The sequence below is a fragment of the Protopterus annectens genome, chromosome 7.part0 (assembly GCF_019279795.1).
Source record: "Protopterus annectens isolate FY-2018-M chromosome 7.part0, PAN1.0, whole genome shotgun sequence".
NCBI lineage: Eukaryota > Metazoa > Chordata > Ceratodontiformes > Protopteridae > Protopterus > Protopterus annectens.
Genome location: NC_056739.1, coordinates 935,816,085 through 935,835,449, shown reverse-complemented (window position 1 = coordinate 935,835,449; position 19,365 = coordinate 935,816,085).

Here is a 19,365-nt window from a genome sequence, read left to right as displayed (position 1 = left end):
ATATCCTGGTGTGGCCATATCTGTCAACTGTACAGATTCTCACAGATTATCCAGATGCATGCCTCATATATCTGGTCGGTTTCCCTTAACATTGTGGTTTTCTAGCACATTTGTTTCAAATCACTCACATTTGCAGTCAGGGAATACTGAGAACATTAGAGTTTCAGACTTCACACCCTTCATGACATGCATGCTACTACACACCCCCTCTGTTATTCTATCAACTGTCTAACATTATGACAGCAACATTTCAAATGTGTCCCTATAGTTGGGCCTTTATCCCACCATTATGTATGGTATTGTCCAGATTTCCTCCTCTATGAGGTTGAGAGGTATGCTACTAGCATTTAGCAGCATGGCTTTACATTTGTATTTTGTTGACTATGTTATGTTGGTAGTATGGACCCCATGACATTTCCTACAAAGGCACTATGGGTGAGGCATGGGCCATTGCCAGAGGCCTGTAGACCATGTGAGACTGCTGCAGGCCATCTGTAATGAGGTAGTGCGTTCTCTCACTCATATGTTTTCACACTGCCAGGCAGTGGACCGCCCTGGGGTGTCAATGGTAAGTGACAGAACTCACTGCTGTGCTACTAAGCACCATACCTCTCTACCTATGCGAGCCAGACATCTGGACAAAGCCATGAGTAATTGGGTGACAAAGCCCTAAATATAGAGACCATTGTAACTATTGGCCTTACAAATCTGGAAGGGTGATACAATAACAGATTTTGCATTAGCATGCATTTTTATATAGGGTATGAAGTCTGAGACACTACAATCCATCAATATTTTCTTTTTTTTTAAAACAAGTTTATTGTTTTTAACATACAAGAGAAATATCATAACAATTTTATACAAGTAATTAAAATAGATATGATTATAACATTCAATAAAATAACCAAAGTATTTACAAAGACATCCACTACAATCAAATCAATTAATTAAACTAAAATACCATGCTATTGAAGTTAAGATTTTTTTAACAAGTTTTGTAAAGTATCCCATATAATATAGTTTTTCTAGTAGTTCTTGATTTTATTGTCATCAATTCCATATGGCACACTATAGTCATAACATTTTTAAATTCATTGAATGAAGGAGGTGTATCTGAAATCCAATTTCTGGTTATTATTTTTCTAGTCACTGCTAGAATAGACCATAACAAGGGAAGCTTAACCTTTTTAACACTTTGAAGTACAGGAGTGTTGAATAATATAAGAGATTTAGAAATAATGAAATTATCTGTAAATAGAGCCTGCAAAAAATCATTGATTGACTTTCAATATTCTTTCAATTTTATACAGTCATAAAACATATGAGCCCAGTCAGCATTAATTTCTACATTACATATTTTACATAGATTATCTTTATTATTTATTTTATTCATCATCAAAGGTGTATAAAAGGATCTATGTAAAAATGTCCATGTAAAAAGTCTCCAGACAATGGAAGAAGTAGTTTTATAGGCAGATTCCAATATATATTGTTTATCTTGTTGATTTCGTGAGTCACCATTAATGGAAGTGAAATAATTCCAGTAGGTATCTACACTGTAAAAAGTTTCTTCTCTGATAATTTTATGTATGTATGAAAGCTTACCTTTATCAGAAACTTTATGTTGTAAATTTAATATCAAGTAATCAATCAGTGTTGGAATAGATTCTTTAACTGTTATAGATATTAAATCAATTTTATTAATGAGATGTTGTCTAAAGGTCTGAACTTCTAACCAACAAGTTTCTCTCAGATCAAATTCTTGTTTTAAGAAGTCTAGATTTTAACTTTATTATCAGATAGCAACTGATACCAGTACTTTAGATCATTATCTGTAGCTAAATGAGTTCTTTCAGAAGTGGATGACAAAAGCATACCTCGTGTATACATTATAGAGAATATAATAAAATTCCATTCCTTATATTTAGGATGCATGAATATAAAATTACGATAACTAATAATAATGTTTAATGGATAACTAACTATATATTTTGGTGTAATAGGTGAAGTACAAAATTCTTTTAGTAACCATAGCATGGAGTTATTTACAATCATATTTTTATGTGTTAAGGAGATTTTCATGAAGTGAATACTAATTAGTTCCCAGTAATCTTTCCATTTTGCAACATATGACTGATCTATTAGCAAAGTAATAACTTTTATAATAGAAGAGATAGTATATAAGTTAAAGTCTGGAAAAGAAATACCCCCTTGAGACCAGCTATTAGTATGTTTCTTTAATGCAATCCTAGGTCTATTAGGTGCCCATAGGAAATTTAACATTAGTGCATTCAATTTCTTGATAATTATTTTTGTAGGTGGGAGTATTATTGATTGTATTAAGTATAATATCTTGGGGAATATTATCATTTTAATAATTGTAAGTCTCTCTTCCATAGTAAAAAAACATATTATTTCAGGTATTGAAAAGATTTTGTATATTAAGAAGACAGGTATTATAATTATTATGTATAATAGATTTAATATCTTTAGTTAATATTATAGTTAGATAAGTTATCTGACCTGAATTGGGTACATATTAACTAAAATCACTAATGAGAACATTTTTTCGTGTATATATATATGTAGTATTTTAGTTTTTTCTTCATTGAATATTAAACCAGAAATACTTTTAAAATTCATCATTTTATCAAATAGAGACTGCATAGAAGAATTAGATCCTGCTGATGTAATTAGAACACCATCTGCAAAAAGTTGAATTTTAGATGTTGTATTTTCATCTATTTCAAATCCCTCTATATCAGTACTATTTCTGATCAGATTAGCCCAAGGCTCCATTATTAAAGTGAATAATAGTGGAGAGAGTTGACACCCTTGTTTTGTACCTTTAAAAATGGGTATTTTTTGTGAGACATAGCTGTAACATGTTTTTCTAACATTCTATCAATTGCGTACATTTATTTGTATTGGTATTACCTAAAAAAAGCTTGTTTGTCTTGCTGTTTCTCACTTTGTTAACCTTTGGATTTTATCATCTAACAGTCGAATCAAAGGAATTGCCTTTTTTTTATATTGTCTTTTGTTTTGGTCTCTTGGAGTCTCTTCCTGGTTTTGTGTGACTTACATTTGGTTTTCTGTGAGACATATGTTCCTATCTTAATGTAAGCCAATGCTCCTTTGTATAGATGCTCAATTAGATTTACAAATGCATCTGAGAAGTTTGTGCACTTCAGTAAGGTAAACAAGTAGTCCCAACTTACTGAATCGAATGCTGAACTTATATCAAGACTAATAAGTGTTAAATCTTTCTTTCTCCTATTTGCAAAATCAATTAATGTTAGAGTCCTCCTTATATTATCAAAAGTGTTTCTATTTACAATGAAGCCTGTCTGATCTATATCTATAATGCCTGGGATGATTGTCTTCAATCTATCAGCAAAAATACTCATAAACATTTTATAATCAACATTAAGTAATGAGATGGGTCGATATGAAGTACATCTAGTTGGGTCTTTATTGGGTTTTAAAATTGGCGAAATAAATGTGTATTGCCAAGATGGAGGGGGTTATTAGCTCATTTTGGGCCAAAATAAAAACCTTATGTATTAATGAGTATGTACTTTTAGAAAGAATTTTATATATCTCTGGTATAATACCATCATTACCTGGTGCTTTGTTTGATTTAAGCTTGTTTATTTGTGTAACAACCTCTGTATATGAAATACTTTTATCCAATAGTTTAATCTGTTGTTTATTAAGTTTTTTATTCATGTTTGTAGTTATAAATTCCTTTATTTTATCTTTAGGTTCCATGTTAATGTTATTATGATTAATTTTGTGAAAGTGATTTCTAAATTCATCTAGTATTTCTGGTAGACTAGAAACATTCTTCTTTTTCCTTAGAGAGAAAATTTCTTTGATATGATTTTGCTTATTCAACCTTTTTGTTTTGTTTTTAAGTCTATGTAAGTATTTGGGGCTTATTGAGTAAGACAAAAACTTGTATTTCTCTAAAGTTATTTTAACTTTATGAGTTAAAATTTCTTTGTATTTCTCATTTAGTTTGTTTATTTCTTCAATGACTTTCTTGTCCATAATATTTTCTTTATTATTATGTTTATGAGTCTAATTTACTTTGAATATCTAACAATTCCTTATCCCAAGATTTCCTTATATTATTATACCATCTGATATTTTGTCCATATAGATATGATTTTAAAGCATCCCAAACATAAACAATGGATACTTCAGGAGTATTATTTATGTCTAAAAAATGTTGTACTTCTGAAAGTATATATTCTTTATAGTCTTTTAGTTGAGTTAAGTATGCTGGTATCCTTTTGATCTGAACATTGTAAGTATTTTTTATCATGAACTCAAAAACAATTGAATTATGATCAGATATAGGACATGAAATGATTTTAGAGTTAATTAATTCTGTTACCATCTGGTTAGAAATAAAGACTCTATCTATTTTTGAATAAGTTTTATATCTGTTAGAAAAAAAGGTGTATGGTAATGATTTTGAGTCTATCTGATTATTAATATCATTTAAATGATAAGAATTAACAACATCCTTTAAATGTTTTGCATTATATGTAATTTTCCTTTTTCCTATAGTAGTAGTATCATTTTCATGTAGGATACAATTAAAGTCAGCTGCCAAAATAATATCTCCTATAGAGAATGATATGATCTTATTAAGATGGTATTTCACTGTATTAATACCAATTCCTGGTATCCAATATACATTGATTAATGTATAAGTCTTTCCATTAATTTGTATTGTAATCATACAAAACATTCCTTTATCATCTTGATAAGACTTAATAGCTTTAGGAATGGGCATACTTTTATTCCATAAATAGCCACTCCTCTTTTTTCTGAGTGTGCTCTAAACTAACCAATACTGTATATTTATTTGTGGCTAATTTATCAATATCTTTTTTCAGGAGATGTGTTTCTTGAAGGAATACTAAGTTGGCCTTATGTAAATGAATGAATCTTATTAAGCTTGCCCTTTTACACGGGTTATTCAGTCCATTAATGTTTAAAGAAATTCCTTTTAGAGAAGTCATTTGGCATTTTTAAAACATATAAAACTAATAATCAAAATAACAATTAACAAAATAAATAATGTTATATCTCCTCCTTTAGGTGTACCTTTAAATATAGCTGTATTTATTGAATCTCTTATGGGATTTTGTATAAGATTCAATTTTGTTTGTAGTGACAATGAGCTTACAAAATGTATTGTGGATGTCAGAACTATATACACACAACAGTGAACAAAAGAAAATAATGCAAGGATTAAACCTTGCACCCAGCCTGGAGTTAAAAACTCCAACTTAGAGTAGCACATACTACTCAAGTTAACCCCCTACCCTAAGCAGCAGTACCTCAGCTACCACCTTATCAATTTAATACTAGTTATTATTAACTTAAATTAGCGACTTTCAATTAGATTATCTGGTAAGACAAAGCTACACATTTGATAAATCAGCATCATATAAACAAATAGAAACTTTTAAAAACAATTCATACTGCTATGTACATCTATTTAATATAATACATTTATAATCAAATAGCATTCAAATAAACTTGATATTAGGAACCAAGAAGAGAGAAAGAAATAAAAGAAATGAGAGAGGGAGAAAGAGAGAAAAAAAAAAGAGGGCATATCTACATATTAATTTATTCAAAGTTTGTAAAAATAAGTTCTGATGTTAATTTAAAATCAATAACTTAGACTATTATGGTTCAGACATTACATATGTTAAGATGTACCTATTTTCTGTCATAGAAATGCAGTTAGCTTCTAAAAGACTTTAAATTACTTGCATCAAAACTTTTTTCTCATACTTATTATTGCCAGCAAAATAAAATATTATATTTATAGAAATGGTTATAAATCATACTGCATAGCTATGTAAATTCTCAGATATACTTGCATTATTGTGAAGAAAGCCATCTGTATTTTATATATCTGAACTGCTGCTTTAAAATATGTCACATGACAACTTCTTCTAAGATAGAGTCATAAATATATTTATGCTTGTCAGTCAGATAAATCAAATGAATTATAGCAATGTATATGTTTAAATCATAAGTTTTTACATACATTAATATGTTGCAGTCAAGTAAACTTTCAAAAACATATGTATAAATGTTTCACTTTCTATGCCTTCTAAAATATCACATTTGCTTACTATGGGATACTGAATCATTTAAAATCATTATAACTTTCATATTTTATAAATTATAACATGAATAAATAAGTAGTTATAAAAAATAACTCACATTTAAATGTTATAGAGTTCATTTTCCATCGCAGAGTCGCATTTGCAGCAGTTCTACTTCCTGGTAGAGTGTTCTTCTTGAATCTGCGATGTGTCAGTGTGAATTCAGGGGTCAAAGTTCAAATTGACTGTATTCAGCTTCTCTGCGTGAATTCTGAGTGTTGAAGCTTTTAAAACAACTCGAGGACACTATTCACGAGGTAACCCACATCCCAAATTGTCTCCCTTAACATTCTGGTCGGAATTTTGATAAAAACAAGTGACTGACATTCATTTAGCAATATAAATGAAGCTAAACAGAGCAAAACCTTCGCAAAGTATTTTACAAGTTATTACAGCCTCTATGAAAGTGAAACTAAGCCCACAGTTATTAATATGTAATAGAACTAATTATTTATGCCCCTATTCAATTTTTATACACATCTTATTATTTACTGTATCAGTATGATCAAAAGCATGTGAATGTACTAATATGAAAGAAAATAGAGAGAGAGAGCAGAAAAAAAGAGAGTAGAAAATAAAAAGAGAGTAAGAGAAAAGATAAAAAAATGAAAAAGGAAGCTATAAAAAGTATCTACAGTGGAATATTACTTGCTGGTTATATTAATAAAGATGGATATGAAACATATTATTTACTACTATTTAGTTCTAATTATTATTAATTAAAGCATGACAAATTATTTGTAAACAAGTAAAAGCAATAGAATCAAGGAAGTATAATTAGCAATAGCATTTAAACAGCATATATACTTTTTTACAAGGAATAAATAAGTTATTATTCCATTTATCATATTTTCATTACACTTCTCTCCCTGCCCTCCCCCACCCCTTACTCAATGCATAATCTAGATAGAATGTCATTATTTAAAATAAAAGAAAGAAGAAAAAAAATGTATCAAGTTACTAACCTTGGTTCTCTTTGTCAGAAAGAGAAACATATTGAATGATAGCTTGTTATTAGTTCCTCAGATATTTTGACTGATTATGAAACAAAAACAGTTCTTTGTACACAGAAAATAACTTTGATTAAATCTTTTTCAGAATATTTGTGGCTTTCTGAAAATGCAGTAACTGTATTTAAAAAGATTAATAGTGAAGAAAAGAGAGAGAAAAAAGAAAAACATAGAACAAGTCATTTGTTTTTTAGTCTCTTTTTCTTCTCTGAAGTCTTCCATGAAGCTTCTGTTGCCAACCTCTTTAATGAAGGACTAGCCCATTCCATTTCCTCTATTTTATCCAAAATCTTATTTTTTTTGATAAACAGCAATCCAGAGTCTAAGTCTTCAAAAATTTTAGGGCCATCAGGAAGGAAGATTTTTAGCTTGGCAGGAAACAGAAGGTAGGTTTTAAACTGTGCTTTCTTAAGCTCCCTTATTAATGGCAGAAAAACTTTTCTTTTAGTTATTACCAAGGAAGAATAGTCATTGTCAAAACGCACAGTTGCCTCATTAATTTTAACAGGTGCTTTAGCCCAAGCAGATTTAAGTACCATCTCTTTATCAAAAGATGATAGAAATCTAACTATAACTGATCTAGGATACTTTTTGTTAGAGTTAGTATTAGCTATAGATCTATGGGCTCTTTCGATACCAAAAGAAAATGCTTCTGGCAAGTCTAAAGTTTTAGGGAGCCATGTATTTAAAAAAGAAGTAATATTGTTACCTTCAATATTTTCTGGCAGTCCAAAAATCCTAATGTTATTGCACCTAGATCTATTTTCCAGGTCATCAAGCTCTGTTTGTAGATGTGTATTTTGTTTCAGCAAAAACTCAATGTTGATTTCCTCTTCTTGGATTCTATTCTCCATGTCATTTACAGTCTCTTCTATGCCTGTAATCTGAGTCTTCTGTTGTTGCAAGTCTATATGTAACAAGTCTATTTGTTTTGTAGTTTTTTTCTATGAAGGTATCAATTTTAGTATCCAGTTTATCCATCTTAGCAGTAAGTTGCTGGATTGTAGATATCAGAGACTGAAGTTCTTTCTTGATGCTGGAATCTTGAGAATTTGTCTTACTGGAACTCATTTCAAACAGAAAAGCTGACAGAGAAATTTCCAAGGTGATTTCTGACAGGAATATTATTAAAATTTTCTTTCTTTTTTAGATATTATTCAAGAAAAAGATATACCAAACATATTTAGAAAGAAAATTACTTCATAAATTAATTTTTAAAGTAATTATTTCCTGTCAGTGCAGTGAAATTGGTGGAGCTGAAGAAATCTGCTGCTATCCTGTGTTCATCATTGGCCACGCCCCTCCATCAATATTTTCTGACTTTAGACTTTTGTTGTTTGTCAGTGATTTGCCAGACAACCACTATTTCAGAATAAAGACACCACAGATATGATACAAACCTGTGTACATTCTGCAAAAAGTCTGTACATCTGTGAGGTATGGTAGGCACTATGTAGTTTACTCCAACCTGTGTACTGTTCATATGTGTGTTCCCCTGTACATGACCTGTCCAGCTTCCCAGCAGTAATGGATATTGACATCTGGACAGTGTGTACAACTCCCACCTTATGTGTAGCTGATATGCAAAATAGTTGGCATTGCATTTTGTGGAACATGGCCCTGTCTACCACAGTACTTTCCCTAGGCCAGTAGGACACAACAGCCATGAGAAGTTGCTGGCCACATCCTGATAAGTATTTCTCACACATATACATAGCTCATTGAACCCTGCATATTATGGACATGCAACAAGTTATCATGTTGATTGGGACAGCCCTGGCAATGTGTGCTCTGCTGCTATTACCCTACAAACTTACATGTTACTGCATTTCTATGTGAATATGGGTGTGTGTGGGAGGGGGTTCACCTGCAGCAGTACACATTTGCATGGACTGTGCTGATATTGGCTTTGCATTTTGGTTCCATTCAGCATAGTATTGTGCCCTGTCTTGGAGAATAGAGGCATATCACTAGAGACCACAGGTTAGATTGTAACCCCATATAATTGAGTTTCAGACTTCTTACCCTTCAGAGAGAGTATTACTGCAACTGCAAGGCCTGCTGTGATATCACTGTGTAAGTCTGTAGAGTGGGTATTCTATCATTGTCATGATTTATGTGCTTTTGCAAGACACTCCTTTATGGTTTTCTATGGCTGACTTGCTGTGTGAGTCTGGGAGTGAGTATAGGATCCCCACAGTGACATCCATGCATGTGACCTATGACCCCCCCCTTAGTTGGCCCCCCATATATACTGCAGTGGGATTTGTCACCCTAAATGATACTGCATATTGTGGAGGAGACAGTATTGTGTAGACATTTCCTGGTGTCCCACGTAGCTGTCAGTTGTCTGCTGCCCTCCTAGTAGGCCACCCCATTCCCTTGCATGCATGCAGCATTTCCAAAAGATATGATACCAAAACATAGTAATCCATTCATTTATTAAAAAATCTGCCTTACCTTGTACCTGTGGCAGTTGTGGGGATGGTGCTTGAGGGCTGCCTATGTTGGATGCACACAGTACACTGCCTATACATGGTAAGTTACAGGCAATGTGATGCGTGTGTCATCCATTTTACTATGTGTGCGAGTCAGAGAGAGGTGTCAGTCTCTGGGTCCCTACAGTGTCAGTGTGTGTGCTATGCATTGCCTCTTAGCCAAGAACTGGGCATGATGGGCATGTCTCCATCTGTATGTGGGAGCAGGCTCAGGGGCTTCCTCTTCTGAGTCCCTCTGTGCCTGTGGGGACCTTGGCAATGGTGGGTGTGTGTGTGCATTCCTAATGGGTGTCATCATCCACGGCTCCAGTGCATAGCCAGCATCCCCTACCAGATGGCCATATGGGATACCCCCACTGGCAAATGACTGGTACAGCTGTGATGAATGCCAGATGTGGGAGTCATGATAACTTCCAGGGCTGCCAGCACACACATTCATGATAATACCTTGGACATTGCACACAACCTGGCAGTTGATGGAGGGGAAGCCCTTCCAGTTTATGTAGACCCTACCCTGTTCACTGGGTGGTGCTTTGAAGTGGATGTGCATGCAGTCTATCGCACCCAGTACCTCCGGGAATTCTGTTACATTGTGGAAGAGATGCATATTGCTGGTCCTGTCCTCACAGGTGTTGGGGAAGTAAATGTGCTCACAGGCATGTGGTAGCATGGCATTCAGGAACTGGTGGAGTACCATGGATGCAGATGCCTGTGAGACTCCCATAATGTCCCCAATAGGTCTTTGGAAAGTATCTGAAGCTAGTATTCTTAAGGCTACACATACCTTGGTACCCACTGGGATGGGTTCCCCTCTGTTGGCTCTGGGTCTGAGTTGAGGCTGGCACAGCTCAATGATTTGCTGCAGTATATCTCTGTCCACCCTGTAGCACTCTACTATCTCCAGATCATATAGCCCCTGGTAAGTTACCTTTGGTCTGAACACTCTTTTCCTCCTGCTCGGTCTGTGGCAGTTGTCAGCATTATTCTCCTCACCGCCCTCTGCCTCTAGCACATATTGATGAATCAAAGCAATGGAAGCTCCTAACATGTTTTTGGTTAAAATTCCTCCACATGTGTACACCAATGGTGCAGGGTTTGTGGGAAAAAAACAGACTGTAAGGTGTTTGCATAGCTTATACTGTTGTCCTGTAGATGCTGCCTGTATGATTGGCTGACTATAATGCATTCCACCTGATAGCAATGTAATTTTTACTTGATTGCTTTTATTCGGCTATTTTCCTTTTTTTTTCTTTTTTCCCTTCCCATTTCTGCCCCTTTTAAGCCCCAAGGCACCCCGCACAAACCCAGTGCCCAAATTTAAACAGTTCTGCTATTTCCGGGCTTGATCCGGTGTGTACCGTGCAAACCTGTTTAGCTAATGTAAACACTGAGAAATGGCCCTGCCTGGATGCAAACACACTCTTCATTTCATGGAATAAGTCAATACAGCCTCAGACACACTCCCTTGCTTAGCTGTGCTAAGTTAAGCTTATCCGGGAGTCGTGAAGCTCCAATGTACTTACACCAAGCATGGCATCCCCCCTTTTCATGTCTGCTGCTTCTCCTACACCACTGCCTTATAGCACCTATACAATTAGGTGCAGTTTGGCACTTAGATTCTTTTTGTGATTCAGTAAATTTCCCTCATTAGCATAACCGACTGCCTTAATCCCTAGTTACTGCACTACACCAGAGCCTTTCCCCTTAGCAACCACTGTTCCCTGGTATTGTTTTGATTCTGCATGCCATAGACTATAATGCCAAAATGCAGATTTCACTTAAAATTGCCTTTTCACTTATTTTTTTTTTTTTTGGCACGATCCTGTTTGCACACCGCTGCCCTATGCTTAAGCATCCGAGATTGCCCCCCCCCAAACTCTTTAATTTTTATAATTTTGCAACACTTTTCCATGCAAACGGCCATATATTTACCCATTGGCATGCCTAAAGATTATAATACATGTTTTTATTTGAGCTGTAATAGCTTAGTTTTGATTTTTGCAAAAATGTATTCGGCTAGTAGCCGAATACATTTCTGCAGGTAACACTATTCCTGCACGGATGCCTGCCTGCTTCCTGAATCACTAATTCACCTCATTTGCATGGTTTTCACCAGCAAATGAGGTAATTAGCATTATTCAGTGGTCTCCGTGCAGGAATAGTGCAACTAGGCTCATGCACGTCCCCAGGCTTGTTTACTGGATCGTTTGGTGGCCATATTCTGCACAGAAGCAGCTGCTCTATTCTTATACTCCCTGTAAGCTTTATTGAATCCCAGGGATTATGTGCCACCAACTGGTTTCTTTTGAATGGTTGGATGTAAAAAAAATCTTTCTGCTAAATTATCACATTATGTAACAAAACATTCTAGAAACAACATATTTGCATACACACACACAGACGCACACACACACACACACACACACACACACACACATATATATATATATATATATGTGTGTGTGTGTGTGTGTGTGTGTATATATATATATAGCTATCTATATATATATATATATATATATATATATATATATATATATATATATATATATATATATATATATATATATATATATATATATATATATATGTATATGTATATATATATATATATATATATATATATATGTGTGTGTGTATATATATATATATATAGATATTAATTATATATATGTATATGTATGTATATATATATATATATATATATATATATATATATATATATATATATATATATATATATATATATATATATATATATATATATATTATCCTTACAAATGCTTGTAGTAGTGCTGGAAGTATGAAGATTTCATATTGCAATATTCCCTGGCAGGCCCTGCTGACTGGCTAACAGCTTATAAATATTGCTCATGAGGATCTATCTCTCATTGACGCTAAATAATTTACTGGGATGAATTAAACAATTGTTACTTGGCATAAATTATTTAGTCTTCTTTAAATACTGTGGATGTCAAAGAGATTGACAGAACACAGTGCTACCTTAAACAACGAGCAGTTTTTCTCTGCTATCTTCAATTATACTGTACTACAGATGCCCATTATTTAACATGGTAGGCATTTACATTTGGTACCACATACTTTAAGGGAATCATAGAAGGAGTACACAGCAGATAAGGTGAGTGCACCTAAAAGCTCTCACGCCATCAAAAAATGGTGTACTTCACATGGGTTCAGGCGCCTAGGCAGCGAGTCATTTCACTGTGGTACATTTGACTGGGGACACATGGCTGAAGTGACATTCAGCTACAGAGAAATATGGCTGTTTGCAAATTCCCTGTGGGCAAAGAGGAGTATACACTGCCATGCTCACAGCTTTAATATCCAAATGCATGGTGGCAGAAGATGTAATGAGTGTTGTGCTCAGTGTACAGTACATACTTATATAACTACAACATGTAGAAGTGTGCTACAGCATGGAGGAAATCCTGCAGGCTAATGTAGCCACATTTAAGCTCCAGTATGTGTTTTAGGTAATGTTCCCTAGACACTGTGAAGGGGGTAGTGGTCCACACTCTCCATTTATAAAGGCACTGCCCATTGTGCACTGCATTTTTACTGCCACTGACATGCCCTCTGGCCAGCCTGTTGCTGATGCCTGCCATATTGCCTGCTGTCTCATGTTCCCTTGGGGACCATGGACATTGTTTTCCCCCTGTGAATTTGGTTACTAAAGCTGTGGGCATGGCAGTGTATGCTTCTCTTTGCCCACAGGGAATTTGCAAACAGTCGTATTTCTCTGCAGCTGAATGTCACTTCAGCCATGTGTCCCCAGTCAAATGTACCACAGGGAAATATCTCACTGCCTAGGTGCCTGAACCCTCAGATGGGTTCAGGCGCCTAGGCAGCGAGTCATTTCACTGTGGTACATTTGACTGGGGACACATGGCTGAAGTGACATTCAGCTACAGAAAAATATGGCTGTTTGCAAATTCCCTGTGGGCAAAGAGGAGTATACACTGCCATGCTCACAGCTTCAATATCCAAATGCATGGTGGCAGAAGATGTAATGAGTGTTGTGCTCAGTGTACAGTACATACTTATATAACTACAACATGTAGAAGTGTGCTACAGCATGGAGGAAATCCTGCAGGCTAATGTAGCCACATTTAAGTTCCAGTATGTGTTTTAGGTAATGTTCCCTAGACACTGTGAAGGGGGTAGTGGTCCACACTCTCCATTTATAAAGGCACTGCCCATTGTGCACTGCATTTTTACTGCCACTGACATGCCCTCTGGCCAGCCTGTTGCTGATGCCTGCCATATTGCCTGCTGTCTCATGTTCCCTTGGGGACCATGGACATTGTTTTCCCCCTGTGAATTTGGTTACTAAAGCTGTGGGCATGGCAGTGTATGCTTCTCTTTGCCCACAGGGAATTTGCAAACAGTCGTATTTCTCTGCAGCTGAATGTCACTTCAGCCATGTGTCCCCAGTCAAATGTACCACAGGGAAATATCTCACTGCCTAGGTGCCTGAACCCACTTCACATCTTGATATGGTGCACTGACTTCAGTCCAAGGACCTCCATACAATGTGAAAATATCAGAATACCCAGTGCCATTTATTAAACATATTTTTTTTCAAAAGATTAAGTAGCGACATGGCTAGCAATGGATTTTGGAGTGAGCAACAGAAGAATTTACTGAATATGTAGCAAAATGCACATTATGCCAAAGACCCAATCCCTCCATGCCACACACTCCAGGGAAACCTCATTACCACAATAAACAAAACATGCTGGAGGGACAGATTCCTAACCCAGAGACTTCCCATTCATGTCAAGCAGAGGACTTCACTGGCCCTTTTTAACAGAAATCTTGATGAGTGGATGGACGATAGGAAGCTCACCCTGGGGATCACTTCAGTGGCCTTGCTTGACAGGGGCACAGGGAACTAACTTTGGGTGGTGTGATGCCAGGGAATCTTCTTGGGCTAAGCTTATATAGACTCCAGGGCCATTAGCCTAGTACACACCTCTGAACCTATGAACCTGTGTTGACTTATTTATTACAGGTTGTTAATGTGTTCTATTATATAATATCAGTGGACAGTGCTAGTTAACCTTTTCCAATGTGGTGTTGAATTTTGTGTTATTCCAGATTATTTTTATTTTGGCAGCAATGGACTGTTGAAGGTGCATTTACTAACCTGGTTACTGTCATCCGTGTAATTATGCATATAAACATGCCTATACAAATGCTTTAGTTATATTAATCAGTATGAGTGTTGTCTAACAAGTCACTGCAATGGCCACAGTCCATAAAGGAAAAGAAAGGCCTTCACTCAGTGCACAAGGAGTACAGTGACTATGAGCATTAATGTACACCTATAGAAAGTGGATGGATGTCCCCTAAATAGACAATCCACTCAAGACAAAGGGACACAGAGAGCTGTGCAGACACTGTTCTGTACATCTGCTGATAGACAGACATGCACACAGACATACATATAATTTATTTACATAAACATAGCGATGCCTATGTATAAAAGGATTAGCATCATTTAATTGAATCCACTTTAACTGAGACCTCAGATGTGTGCACATATTTGCCTAGAGAAAACTAAATGGACACTCAAGATATGCAACATAAGTGCCATAACTCTCTACAACTATTGATGGAGCACAGTGGTCCATAGGTGCTTCAACTGACACAGGAAGACTGAGCATGGTTCTGCAACATAGCCAGAAAGTATGATCTGTAATAGAGAACAACTCAAGCAGGAGATAAAAATACTACCAATTACCCTGTGATGGACAATGAGCTGTATGCAGCTTCAAAGACTCACAAATGGAGTGACTCAATCTTATGCACAGAGTGTTATGCCTGCAATGTGGAATTCCAGATCCTGTTATCTCATCTAATGAGGCTTTTGGCCACAAGGCAGCATCACAGATCCTGTTATTTCATCTATAGAGTCTTATGACCTACAAGGCAGCATTATAGATCCTGATCCACACATCTTTACAGTGTTATAGCTAAAAGGCAGCATTACAAATCTTGCTCCATTCATTTATGGAGTTTGCTACTCACTACTGTGGGAGATGCCCACAAATACAATCACACATATCAGTAACTGACTGACTATGAATATTTTTGTGTCCATCTGTAAAATGTTTACAAGGTGCTCCTTTCCATAACTATGAGACAAGATACAGAAGACTGCACATCTGATGGTCTAGTCTTTACTTCTGAATTTCCTTTACTAATCATCAGTCCACATCTACATTTCTTTCTTTTTAAAGTTGATTAACAAGCTGCCATTCATGATACCCCTTTCCAGCCCTACAATTTTCACCAGCTTCAGTATCATCCTATTGTCTTCCTTAACACTAAATCCACTCAGTGAGAGCACATTCGCATTCTCAAAGAGTATTAACACAGTAGTTACTAACCTTTACAAAATCACTTTTGTCAACAACAAAGAACAGATATATATAACAAGAAGATACTCAGAGCTACAAGTATGGATCTTATATTTATTTTCTGACAGGTTGATGGCTTAACTGCCAAAACTGATTTCTGCACATTCTTTTCTGGTGGTGGTGGTGGGTTGCAACTCACTGTCATTAAGAGAGGTGATGCACATTGTCCGAAATAAAATTTTAGTAAACAATCTTCATCACTTTGAATATAGTATTTATTTGTAAGTACTAGCACTCATCCTGTAATACAAGATGGCTAACTTGCAGCTACTAGGCACATGACTTCAACCTGTAGTTCATTATAGAATACCATTTTTCTCATCTTAGTGAACTGTTATAAAATGTGATGTTTCCCACAGGAATGGATAGCTAAAGAAATGTTCAGGAAACATATTTAAATGGCATACCAAAATTATAACAAACCCGGTGAAATGGTCCAAGGTACTGACTTGCTTGAAGTATAATAGGGATGAAATATGTAGTTGCAATTCAGAAAGAACATTTAGGAATATAATGAGCTGGCAAGGAAGGAATACACTTTAGGTTCCATTTCTCCCATCTGTTATTAAATAAAACAGGCATGGCTGTTAATACATCTAAACCTATCCCATTCAGTAACAGCTCAACACATGTAGCTGATGGAGGCAGTCTCACCCCATAAATGTTCTGTGGGGGAATCATTCATGCATGCTAAGCTGTTTCTTCATTCCTACTGATGTATACAGTTAGCACATTACTGAATGCATCATCTCGGTCAAGAATGGCACTAAACGTCCTCTGGTCCTTTTTAGGTATGATCCAGAATTTTTAGTCTATTTGTAGAATTTTACCAGGCATAATTAAATACCACTTCAAAACCAATGGACCATCAAAGCCTAGCAGTCAGCTGTACTTTGAATACCTAGTCAAATCTAAGTATTAGTCGAAGGAGTCAAACTACAAAAGTTATATTAGTGTGCTGCTTTATGTACATCATGCACGTTTTGATGAGAGATCACAGAAGCAGCATCATTTAAATCTGAAGATTACAAGTTTACCACCTTTTCTTCCAAACAACACTTATGCTTTATATATGCCCTTCATACCAGCAAGACTGAGGTAGAAGGTCTGCTTATGCAAACCAAAGTAGCCTGTCTCATTTGAAATGCATTTCTTTCACATGCACAAACACTATTCCTCTAAATGGTATGCCTACTTTTTACATGCATATCTGTAAGTAACATTACTCATTACTGGCTTACAATTCAGAGTAAGAATCTTAGGCCTTCCATATCTGCATTTCTTTTCATTGGTGAGATTGCAGACAACCTAGTGGCAATCCAATGTCTGCACAATGAGTACTGCTTTGGTTCCTCTCACTAGCTCCCCGCATTTTAGATGTATTGTCTATCTTCCTCCATCATATTAATGGGCTTTGCAAGGCATAGCTAGACAGGAGTACTTTTTGGCACTGATAGTATATTGCTTTTCCTGAATGCATACAGCAGTACATTTAACACACACACACACATACACACACACACACACACACACACACACACACACACACACACACACACACACACACACACACACACACACACACACACACACACACACACACACACGTACTTTCAAGCTTTCAAGCATCCTCTGGTACATCACTTTATAAAAGAAAAAAAAACATTACTCAAACCCTATTAACAGTACTATTGGAGAGTTTAACCTTTCCATTAATTCTCTTTCAAACTCTGCTGGATACTTCCCAGCCTGGCAATAGAAGGTGTATAACATCTCTGCCATGACCAGAGTTCCCAGAGCATCAGCTGCTATCTCTGTTCAACCAATCTTTCACTATTTTCCAAAATGAAAATATAAAAACAACATTGGATGATAAACTACCTTCTGTTTAAATCATGCATGTAGTCAACAATTATTAAAGTCTAGTCTAGTCTTTGCTGACCCCATAAAGTAAACCCTTCTGAAGTATCTCAATGCAGGTTAGCTTAAATACTTACAGCATTTTATCTGATGTACTGGATGGAGTGTTCTCACAATGTAGGCTCATGAAGGAACACATTTTTCTTTCCAATCTCTCAAAATCACTTGTGCATCGTTGTTAAAGATCTTTCACATAATTTCTGCCAGAATACCAGGTCTTCATTCCTTGACAACTACATTTTGAAAGATTAATTAAATCATGTTCTGCTGTCTTTGTTTTTTGTTTTTTTTTTTGTTTTTTAGCATAGAACATGCAGTCTGAATTTTAAATATAGTCCAAGGTGTGCACTGACTAGAAGTTCTTTGAGCAAAACTCAAATGGCCAGTGTAATTTAATTCAGTGCAATGTCATCAACTTCTTTCAAACCTCTTTCTGTTTCAATAATTTAACACTTTTTCTAACACGTCCTTTTCTTCTAAACTTACCTTGCTATGTTTCTATATAACTCTATCCATCTATTCTTTCCCATCACTAATTTTTATAAAAATCTGTACATTTCTATTTATGATTTCAACTTCCAACATTCCTTGCTAAACTTTTTTACTTTTCATTAAACCTTTTTTTTTATCTGTATACTTAATAAAAAAGAAGCTGTGGATGGTATTCAAACTCATAAAGGCAATCTGCACTGTTCCGATGCAGGAGCAGCAAAGGCACAGTTTATACAGGCTATTTAAGCTAATTTGCAATAACCTAGAAAAAAATGAAGCAAAGGAACTAATAATGAGCTGCTAAGGTGAAATGCTGTAAAATGTCACATGCTATATAATAAGTCCTTCTACCTTCTGTTAGCAATTCATTGTGACATCCATGCACAGATTCATTATAAAAGGTGGACTCATAGCTTTTCTCTGGTTGCTAGCTTTGCTATTTCCCAGTGTTAGCTGCCTGTGTTGGCTGAGCCAAAACCTCCTGAGTATACAGACAGAGAATAACTCATCATAATTTGGATAATCAGGACATCCTTGACAGGTTTAGGCTAGGCAGGGAGCTTATAAGGATATTATAAGCACGTATGGTACTCACACAGATAACTGGGGGAATGTGTGGACTTCCTATCTCTGAGGATACTAAGGTAAGTATAACTCTCACTATACTTGCCATGGGGACCATACAGAGACAGATTGGGAACAACGTGGGTACCTCACAGACTTCTGCCATGCAGATAATTCAGCCGCTCTTGGATGCACTCTTGGCATGTGTGGCTCAGTACATCTCTTTGCTAGC